Here is a 10,938-nt window from a genome sequence, read left to right as displayed (position 1 = left end):
CTATCCTGTCAGAGCTTCTGCATTTTGATGTCTTTTGGATTACAGAGTTTTAGACTCATCCCTGATTAATACAATGGAAGAATACTAATTATCAAGGATTAATACTCCTCAGCCTCAATTAATATTTATACTTTCTACCATTCATGCATATTCTCAAATATCATTTGCTTAGGATTTTGAAAATTATTAATAGTATTTCTCATAGAACAAAGTCCTGCTCTAAGGGTTCTGGCTCTTCAATCCTATTTTTCAAAGACTGATATTCTAGCCATTCCACTGCTCTAAATAATTGATATAAATTGTTGTGCAGTTGATTTGCTCTCAGCAAAGATTCTGAAGACTGCAGTTGATCACTAAGACAGATGAGATAATATGCCTAGTTATGCTACAGCATGGTTGGGGGCTGCATGGTAATAATGGTCTCAGGCTCAATTCCAAGAGCAGCATTGAAATTACTGGCACTCTGAGAAATAATGCCATGCTGCAATTTGTTCTACATCCTCTCCTTAAAGTTCTACATGTTTTATGAGTAAAATAACTGTTATGTGTCACTGTACATAAATGTAGTTTATGACTAATAACCTGTTACTGTTAACTTAGAATTTACAAACATACTGAATATTTTCTCTTAACCTACTCTACCCTCATTATCTTGCTTATATTATCCATTCATCTGTTCACTTGACAAATATCTGTTACATGGCCACCGTCTGCTGGCCATTTTGTGGAGCTCTTGGAGATGATATACTGAATAAGATAGTTTCTAGAAATGCTAACCTCAAACCTGTGTCCTTAGCTAAATCCCCTCTGATACTTCGAGTCCAAACCTGTTCTCCATCAATTCCTGGAAGTCCATTTCATGGTAATAATTACAAGTGATAAACCACCGTGGTAATAAAGATCTCAGAAAAACCCTGGGTTAAAATGATAACTATAACTCAAAATCATTGACTGGAACTCAGAAAATGAATGAATCACTGAAATCTGGTTTATTTAACTGTTAAATGGGGATGACACTTCGATAATATGGGTGTTCTAGGGTGAAAGCACAACACCCCAGATTCTGTGCATCCTCCTGGCCACTACTCTGGGGTAAGTTCTGAGCAGAACTTCTGGCAGGCTTGTTATCTTCTACCCTTTTTTAAATATGGGACATCTCAACCTTCAGTCTTAAGTCCTCTTCTTTTTCACCCAATGCTCACTCCTCCCAAGTGACTTCATCCATATCCATTACTCAAAAATTGACCTAAACACAGATGACCCTTAGCTGTGTATTACTAGTACATATGTTTCTTCTCAATGTCAGGTCTATACACGGATGCCTGAGAACTCCATCTGAAACCCAATGCACCTCAACACTAAGTTGTCAGAAATGAAATCTGTAAGCTGCTTCTCACAAGATGCAGGATCACCAACACAAAGGACACTTTTCTTCTTTTTTATAAAACAAACAAAAAATATATGAAACCTTTGTTTTTTTCTTCCCATTCACTAGACTAAATAATTTCTATTGATTTACCATAAAATTCCTTCTTTTTTGCTGCTGTCAAAAGTCTCTTTTGAGGAAATTCCACGTATTTTTTTTCTGATGCTGTATTTTTCAGTTCTTGAATTTCCATTTGTTCTTTCTATTTTTGATTTTTTCCATTCTGAGACTCTTGACCTGCTTGTCGGTCATCATCATGTATCGCTTTAACTCTCTGAACGTATACTTGTGTTAAGATCAAGCCTCTTAATTCACACATCTGGAGTTTCTTGGGCAAAGCTGCTATGGATCACCCTTTTTATCTGTGTTTCTGATTTTTATTCTCTTCTCAGCTCTAGTAATTATTATTGCATATCAAATACTGAGGAGGACCTGCTATGAAGACTCTGCAGACTGTTGACATTCTTCAGTAGGAAGTCGGGTTGGCTGGACTCTAACTGCAAAACGCTTCCTTTTCACTGGGCAGCAGCTGGAATTGCGCTCAAGTTCTCTGAGCTTTCACGTGCGCTTTCTACTTGGAGTCATCTCCTTTGTAAGTGCGTCAAAGATTGGCTAATCCTATGTTTTCAACTTATAAGCAGGTTCAGGGGGCCTTCCTCATTTCCCGAACTCCCCATTCATTGTTCAGCAGCTCTGACACCCCTGAAGCCCATCATTTCACTCCTCAGTCCAGCAGTACCATGACTTTCTGTGTGAAGTTGAATGGCCTTGTAGAGCATGGACTGGGATTTACCCTCAGGCAAAAAAACCCACCTAAAACAAATTTCACCCAAATCTCTTCCCCTTTTCAAGAGTCAGCTTTCCCCTAAGTTCAGCATACTTGTGACCACACTCTAATGCTTTCAAATATTTGTAGTCTTCTAAAACTGAATCAGGAAGAAATAGAAAATTTGAACAGACTAATTACTAGCAATGAGATTGAATGGGTAATCAAAATACTTGCAACAAACAAAGGTCCTGGTCCAGACGGCTTCAGAGACGAATTCTACCAATCATGCAAACAAGAGTTAATAGTTATTCTTCTCAAACTATTCCAAAAAATAGAAGAGAAAGGAAAGCTTCCAAATTCATTCTATGAGGCCAGCATTACCCTGAACCCAAAACTAGATAAAGACTCTACAACAAAAGAAAACAAGTCAGTATCTTTGATAAACAGAGATGCAAAAATCCTCAACAAAATATTAGCAAACTGAATCCAACAATACATTAAAAAAATCATTCACCCTGATCAACTGGGATATATCCCAGGGATGCAAGTGTTATTCAATATTTGTAAATCAATCAATATGATACATCACATTAATCAGAGTTTATAATTCTCATCTAATCAAGTACTCTCTCACTTGTTGGATTTCAGCATCATATCTTTCACTTCATTCACTACATTGAGTTTGATTCTTAGATATTGTTTAAAAGTTTCTATTATCTATTGCTGCTTAGCAAATTACCTCAACTTTTAGCAGCTTACAATAACAAACATTAACTCTCAAAAAGGCTCTATGGGTCAGGAATCTGAGCACAGATTGACTGAATGCCTTTGGCTTAGCATCTCTCCCAGGGCTGAATTGAAGGGCTGGCTGGGACTGTAGCCATTTCAAGGTTCAAGAGAGGAAGGAAGTGGCTCACATAAGTAGCTAGTGGCAGGACACAGTTAACCACTTCTGAGTGAAGACATCCCTTCCTTGCCACATGGTACTCCCCATAGAGCGGATCAAAAGATGACAGCTGGTTTCCCTCAGAGTGAGCATAGCAGAGAATGACAGAGGGCGCCAAGAAAGAAGCCATGTTCTTCCTGCATCCTAATCCCAGTAGGGAATCACATCCCCTTTTCCACAATATAGTCACTAGAAAAAGTCACCGAATCCAGCCCGACTCAGGAAGTATCTATTATAAAAGGGTATGGATATAAGGAGCCACGTCAAGGTTGTATACCAATAAAGTCTTTTATCTCAATCATTTTTGTTTGTTTCTCTTTTCTATATTTTGTCTTGATTTTCTACCAGTTGGTCTTTTTAAATTTATGATTGACTATACATTATTGTGTTTTATATACTATAGATATGAGTGTAGAGATAATTTTTGGTCTAAGATGATGTTTTCTCTTTCATGATGTTTATCTACTTCCCTTGTATGCCTAGGAACACAAGGAGTCAGTCCTATGTGACCTTTAATAGTTGGAGATTCCAATGTTTACAGTTTGCTTTATTATGAGAGCTGAACTACTTTCAATACATCCTTAGTCTCTGGATATGGTGTTCAGAGTTCCTTCCAAAGCTTCTGAAGTTTAGTTAGGTCTTACTTCCTTGAGATTGCAAAACTCCTGTGCCCATGAATTTGTACAAAGCTTCTACTTAGCTCAATAGTCTCTAAACCCCCTCTCCTAGAATGGTCAGAAATGCTAAGGCAAAGGCAGTTCATGCCATATTTTAACATGAACACATCAAAATGTCTGACACATCCAAACTAATGAATTCCAATCAAATGTATGGGAAGAAGACACAAGTGATAAAAAAAAAAAAAATCTTACTAGCCTACCTAGATCATGTTATTTTTCCACTCTATTCTTTAATATTCTCTTGTGAGTTCAGTGGTTTGAAGAACATAGGAGGGCAACACTGGGACTGGGATTATAAAGTGGGGACATGCTTAGGGTTATATTTTTAGGTGAAATAAAAAGATTATATTGGAGAAGACACTGTTAAAAGGTAAACTGAGAACATCAAATTTTCAAGAGTTTATTTGAGCTTACATGGATTTCAATTGAGCAGTCCTGAACTAAAGGTGGTCAGGAGCACTCTACTAACAGGAGCTGATAGGGGAGGGGGCTCACAGAGAGATGGGGAAGCAAAGCAAGGCAATCATTTGGCCATAGTTTAAGCAGTTGCCTTCTTTGGGAAAGCCTAATTAGCTGGCTGTTTGTGATTGGTTTTTCTTAGGTTTTGTTTTCTGGGATTTAGTGCATTGACTGTGGCTGAGGTTTTGGTTGGCTTACATAGGCTGCCAGCACATCAGAGCTACCTCCATCCACTGGCCAACTTGTTTAATTACTTTAACAACAGAAAGGCAGAAATTGTATTGCCCAGGGTAGGGAGAGTAAAGCAAAATAAGGAACAGTTGAAAGTAAATTCATGAGAGGGGCGCCTGGGTGGCTCAGCTGGTTAAGTGTCAAACTCTTGATTTGAGCTCAGGTCATGATCTCAGGGTCGTAGGAATGAGCCCCGCTTCGAGCTCCATGCTCAGCAGAGTCTGCTGGAGATTCTCTCTCTCTCCCACTCTGCCCTTCTCCCCACCCCCCTGCTCATGTGCATGTGCTCTTTCTCTCTTAAAAAAAAAAAAAAAAAAAAAGTAAATTCATGAGTTTAGTCCATTAAGTAAATCATCCACTCGGTGGAGAGCAAGATGGAGTCATTCACATCATGTAGGGGCCTGTGTCAAGCAAGGACGCGAGCAGTTAAGGTACTGCAGCTACGAGATATCGAGATATCACTGGGACCAACATCAGCTGACACCCTGGAACTGATAACCAGCAGAAGCAGAGGAGGTCTGCGGGAACCCCAAAACCGATTACATCCCTTTAAAAAGGGGAGGACTTTGGCAGCAAACTGACAGGACTCCTCGACCTGACCCATTTGTCTGACCACTTCAAAAAGGGCAGCTGCTGCCGAAGGCTCTGCCCCTTGACCTCCGAACAGAACTGAGAGCCTTCCCTGCTTGCATGTCAGAAGCAGTTAGTGCCAAGAGCTGAGCCGGACCAGACAGGGGCCTCATCTCAACCACGTGCCCACAGACTGACTTTGAGTTTGGTTCATTCACTTCCTGCATCCTTCTGTTATCTTGTTTGTTGTATGGCTTGTCTTCTGCCCTGCTCTGTGTGCTGAATGAGAAGCCAGGTGTAATCACGTGCTGAAATGACACTGAGTGTGGAATCCTGAACTGCTTTCTGGTTATGTTAGCCTTGCTTTAAGGCTGAATAAGGCTGACACTGGGGAAAGAGGCAATTCATGTGTGCGCCTTCATAGCATACTCATGACACGTTCATTCATTCATTCATGCAGTGAGCTGCTACTGATTCCTTATTTTGTGCCAGACACCCTAAGGTCCAGGCTACACAGAGGTGAATTACATACTTTGAATCCTTGAATTAAGGAAGCTTATATTTTAGTGGAACACATTAATCAAAGTCTATGGAGGCTAGCACACTCAATTCTGGGTACAAAAGTTCCATTTTATCTTTCCTTACTTTTCCTCTTACTGTTTTTCATTTCTGACCATAAGAAGGCACAGAGTTAGTCCACATGACTTAGGTATAGCATTTTTCTGTCTTCAGATCTAGATAATTACATCCTATACATTGTACATAGCAAATTATTTACTCCTTTATGAAACTTTAATATTTTTCCTGTTGTTTTTCCAGTACTTATAACAAATTATAAATAATCCCAAATAGAAGAATACATTTTCTACTTGTGAAAAGTAATTTTCTGTATATAGCATTTGTCCGATAGCCACTCTGCAATCTATTTGGCAGGCACAGCCTCCTGAAGGAATTGAGGGGCAAGAAAAATATTATCTCGATGTTTCTCAATATTCTTTCGGATATGATGCATTGAGAGCTGCCAATAATTCTTCCTTTCCAAAAATACAACCCCTTGTTTTGAAATTCAATAAAGGTCTGCATTTGAATGAGGGTAGCTGTTCTTATTTATTAAAAGGCAAAATGTTTGCAAACTTTGAAAAAAGACTTTTTGTGACATATTTCAAAAATAATCTGGACATTCTCATGTCTTAAAATATTGAAATTCAGAATCTGTGAACCATATAGTACAGTCTTATAATTTTCTTTCTTCCTTCATTTTTATATGAAGCTTATATCTTAATAATATATTTTACTTATAAATGTGAGCATCTATCATTTTTATTCAAAGCACCACTGTATTGATTTAACTGAGATCTTATTAACAGCGCTCTTTTCTCTGAGAGAAGCTCTTATTAACTATAAGGTGAATATGAGAGAAGCAAAATTAAACCAAGGGAATAAAATGTGTTTTTCCAACCTATTTAATTAGCAAAAGGTCAAACAGATCCATCGTCTGGAAAACATTTTAAAAATTGATTTACTGGGGGTGGAGCAAGATGGAGGAGGAGTTAGGAGACCTGGATTTCCTCTCCTCTCAAGAATTCAGCTGGATAGGGATCAAACCATTCTGAACACCTACAAACTCAACAGGAGATTGAAGAAAAGAAGAGCAACAACTCTCTCATCAGAAAAGCAACCACTTTCTGGAAGGTAGGACGTGCGGAGAAGGGAATCCGAGGCGATATTCGGGAGGATAGACGGCGGGGGAGGGGCCTCCGTCGGCCGCTTCTGGCAAGTGATAGAACCGCGGAGCACAAAATCAGAACTTTTAAAACTCTGCTCCGCCGAGAGACGTCACTCTGGTGGCTAAGCGGGGGGTGGAACCCTCCGGGACAGTGTGGTCTCAGGAACCTCGGGGTCACAGAAAGACCAGGGGTGCCTGAGTGTGGCAGGGCTCCCAGGTAACGAGCAGGGAAGCCGGCTGCAGAGGCGAAGCCCAGGCGCGGGCTCTTAGCTCGGGGTTGCAATAAACCGTGATCCACAGCACAGTCGGGCCACTGCTCCTCCAGCAGGGACCGAACAAGCGGCAGATCCAGGGAGATTCACCTTCCTCCCGCGGGAGTGCACCGCAGGGATTTGCTGGGTTTGGAGACTCCACACGGTGTCGAATGCTGGAGATAGAAATGCGCGGTCACAGGCCGGGCGAGCACGGAGTGCAGCCGGAGACCGGGGAGACGGGAGTGACTGACGGCTTTTCTCTGGGGGCTCACTGAGGAGCGGGGCCCTGAGGTCTCGGCTCCTCCCGGGCGGAGATTGGGAGGCCGCCATTTTCACTCTCCGCCTCCAAAGCTGTACGGAAAGCTCGCAGGGAACAAAAGCCCCGGAGAGCAAACCCGAGCAGATTACTTAGCCGGGAGGGGGCAAGGGCGGGGCAATTCCGCCTCCGGCAGAGACATTTGGAAACCACGGCAACAGGCCCCTCCCCAGAAGATCAGCGAGAACAGCCAGCCAAGACCAAGTTTACCGATCAATGAGAACGGCAGAACTCCAGCGCTAGGGGAATACTGCACATAGAATTCATGGCTTTTTTACCATGATTCTTTAGTCGTTCAAAGTTAATTTTTTTTTTAACTGTCTTTTTGTCTTTTTATTTCTTTTTGAATTTTTCTTTTTCCCTTTTTCAACCAACATCTTATCAATCCCTTTTTTTAAAAAAAACATTTTTATTTTTCATTTTTAGAGTCATATTCTATCCCTTCATAGTAGTTACCCATATTTTTGCTTTATTCTTAAGATTTTTTTTTTTTTTTTTTTTTTTGCGAGAGACAATGAGAGACAGGGAGCATGAGAGGGAGGAGGATCAGAGGGAGAAGCAGACTCCCCGCTGAGCAGGGAGCCTGATGTGGGACTCGATCCCGGGACTCCAGGATCATGACCTGAGCCGAAGGCAGTCGCTTAACCAACTGAGCCACCCAGGCGCCCCCCCCTTTTTTTTTTCTTAAGATTTTTTTTTTTTATTTATTTGCGAGAGAGACAATGAGACAGGGATATTTTTGCTTTATATATATAAGTTGTTCTCTCTTTAAAATTTTGAGATAGTTTCTTCCAACAGATTAAAATATACCCTAAATCTCTAGTATATGGTGTTTTCTATTCCCCTGCCTGATCACATCCTCTCCCCTTTTTTTTTCTTTTTCTTTTTTCTTTTTTTAAATCCTCTTCTTTCTTTTTTCAAACAACTTCTTATCAACTCCTTTTATAAAATTTTTTATAATTTCCATTTTCACAGTCATATTCCATCCATTCATCATATCAACCCTTATTTTTGTACATATATAAGTTTTTCTTTCTTTAAAATTTTGGGAGGCACTTTCTTCTAAAAGACCAAAATACACCCCAAATCTAGTGTGTGGCACTGATCTATATACCAGCCTGATCATATTTGATCACATTCTGTTTTTTTGTTGTTGTTGTTTTGTTTTGTTTGTTTTTGTTTTTATCTTTATCTTTTTATTTTCCTTTTTTTTCTTTTTCTTTTTTCTCTCTTTCCCTTTCTTATCCCACTGCCTCATGTCTTTTCTGATTTGTTTAGAGTATATTTTCTGGGGACGTGGTTACTCTGCTAGCATTTTGTTCTCTCATTAATCTATTCTCCTCTGCACAAAATGACAAGACGGAAAAAATCACCTCAACAAAAAGAACAAGAGGTAGTACCGACTGCCAGGGACCTACTCAATACGGACATTAGTACAATGTCAGATCTAGAGTTCAGAATCATCACTTTAAAGATACTAGCTGGGCTTGAAAAAAAATATGGAAATTATTAGAGAAACCCTTTCTGGAGAAGTAAAAGAGCTAAAATCCAACCAAGTAGAAATCAAAAAGGCTATTAATGAGGTGCAATCAAAAATGGGGGTGCTAAGTGCTAGAATAAATGAGGCAGAAGAGAGAATCAGTAATATAGAAGATGAAATGATGGAAAATAAGAAGCTGAGAAAAAGAGAGATAAACAACTACTGGATCACGAGGGCAGAATTTGAGAGATAAGCGATACCATAAGACGAAACAACATTAGAATAATTGGGATCCCAGAAGGAGAGAGAGGGGCAGAAGGTATAATGGAGCAAATTATAGCAGAAAACTACCCTAATTTGGGGAAAGAAACAGGCATGAAAATCCAGGAAGCACAGAGAACCCATCTCAAAATCAATAAAAATAGGTCAACACCCCGACATCTAATAGTAAAACTTACGAGTCTCAGAGACAAAGAGAAAATCCTGAAAGCAGCTCGGGAGAAGAGATATGTAACCTACAAGGGTAGAAACATTAGATTGGCAACAGACCTATCCACAGAGACATGGCAGGCCAGAAAGGACTGGCAGGATATATTCAGAGCACTAAATGAGAAAAATATGCAGCCAAGAATACTATATCCAGCTAGGCTGTCATTGAAAATTGAAGGAGAGAGAAAAAGCTTCCAGGACAAACAAAAACTAAAGGAATTTGCAAACACAAAACCAGCCCTACAGGAAATCTTGAAAGGGGTCCTCTAAGCAAAGAGAGAGCCTAAAAGCAACATAGACCAGAAAGGAACACAGACAATATACAGTAACAGTCACCTTACAGGCAATACAATGGCACTAAATTCCTATCTTTCAATAGTTACCCTGAATGTAAATGGGCTAAATGCCCCAATCAAAGGACACAGGCTATCAGATTGGATTAAAAAACAAGACCCATTGATATGCTGTCTGCAAGAGACTCATTTTAGACCCAAAGACACCCCCAGATTGAAAGTGAGGGGGTAGAAAACCATTTACCATGCTAATGGACACCAAAAGAAAGCTGGGGAGGCAATCCTTATATCAGACAAATTAGATTTTAAACCAAAGACTGTAATAAGAGATGAGGAAGGACACTATATCATACTTAAGGATCTATCCAACAAGAAGATCTAACAATTGTAAATATCTATGCCCCTAACATGGGAACAGCCAATTATATAAGGCAATTAATAACAAAAGCAAAGAAACACATTGACAACAATACAGTAATAGTGGGGGACTTGAACATCCCCCTCACTGAAATGGACAGATCGTCTAAGCAAAAGATCAACAAGGAAATAAAGACTTTAAATGACACACTGGACCAAATGGACTTCACAGACATATTCAGAACATTCCACCCCAAAGCAATGGAATACACATTCTTCTCCAGTGCCCATGGAACATTCTCCAGAATAGATCACATCCTAGGTCATAAATCAGGTCTCAACTGGTACCAAAAGATTGGGATCATTCCCTGCCTATTTTCAGACCACAATGCTTTGAAACTAGAACTCAATCACAAGAGGAAAGTCGGAAAGAACTCAAATACATGGAGGCTAAAGAGCATCCTACTGAAGAATGAATGGGTCAACCAGGAAATTAAAGAAGAATTAAAAAAAAAAATTCATGGAAACCAATGAAAATGAAAACACAACTATTCAAAATCTTTGGGATGCAGCAAAGGCGGTCCTAAGAGGAAAGTATATAGCAATACAAGCCTTTCTCAAGAAACAAGAAAGGTCTCAAGTACACAACCTAACCCTACACCTAAAGGAGCTGGAGAAAGAACAGCAAATAAAGCCTAAACCCAGCAGGAGAAGAGAAATCATAAAGATCCGAGCAGAAATCAATGAAATAGAAACTAAAAGAACAGTAGAACAAATCAACAAAACTAGGAGCTGGTTCTTTGAAAGAATTAACAAGATTGATAAACCCCTGGCCAGACTTATCAAAAAGAAAAGAGAAATGACCCAAATCAACAAAATCACGAACAAAAGAGGAGAGATCACAACCAACACCAAAGAAATACAAACAATTAAAAGAACATA

This window comes from Mirounga angustirostris, unplaced genomic scaffold (assembly GCF_029215605.1).
Source record: "Mirounga angustirostris isolate CCGP_5_RB_7025 unplaced genomic scaffold, mMirAng1.0.hap1 SCAF_6, whole genome shotgun sequence".
Classification (NCBI taxonomy): Eukaryota; Metazoa; Chordata; class Mammalia; order Carnivora; family Phocidae; genus Mirounga; species Mirounga angustirostris.
Note: the sequence above shows the minus strand (reverse complement) of the source record.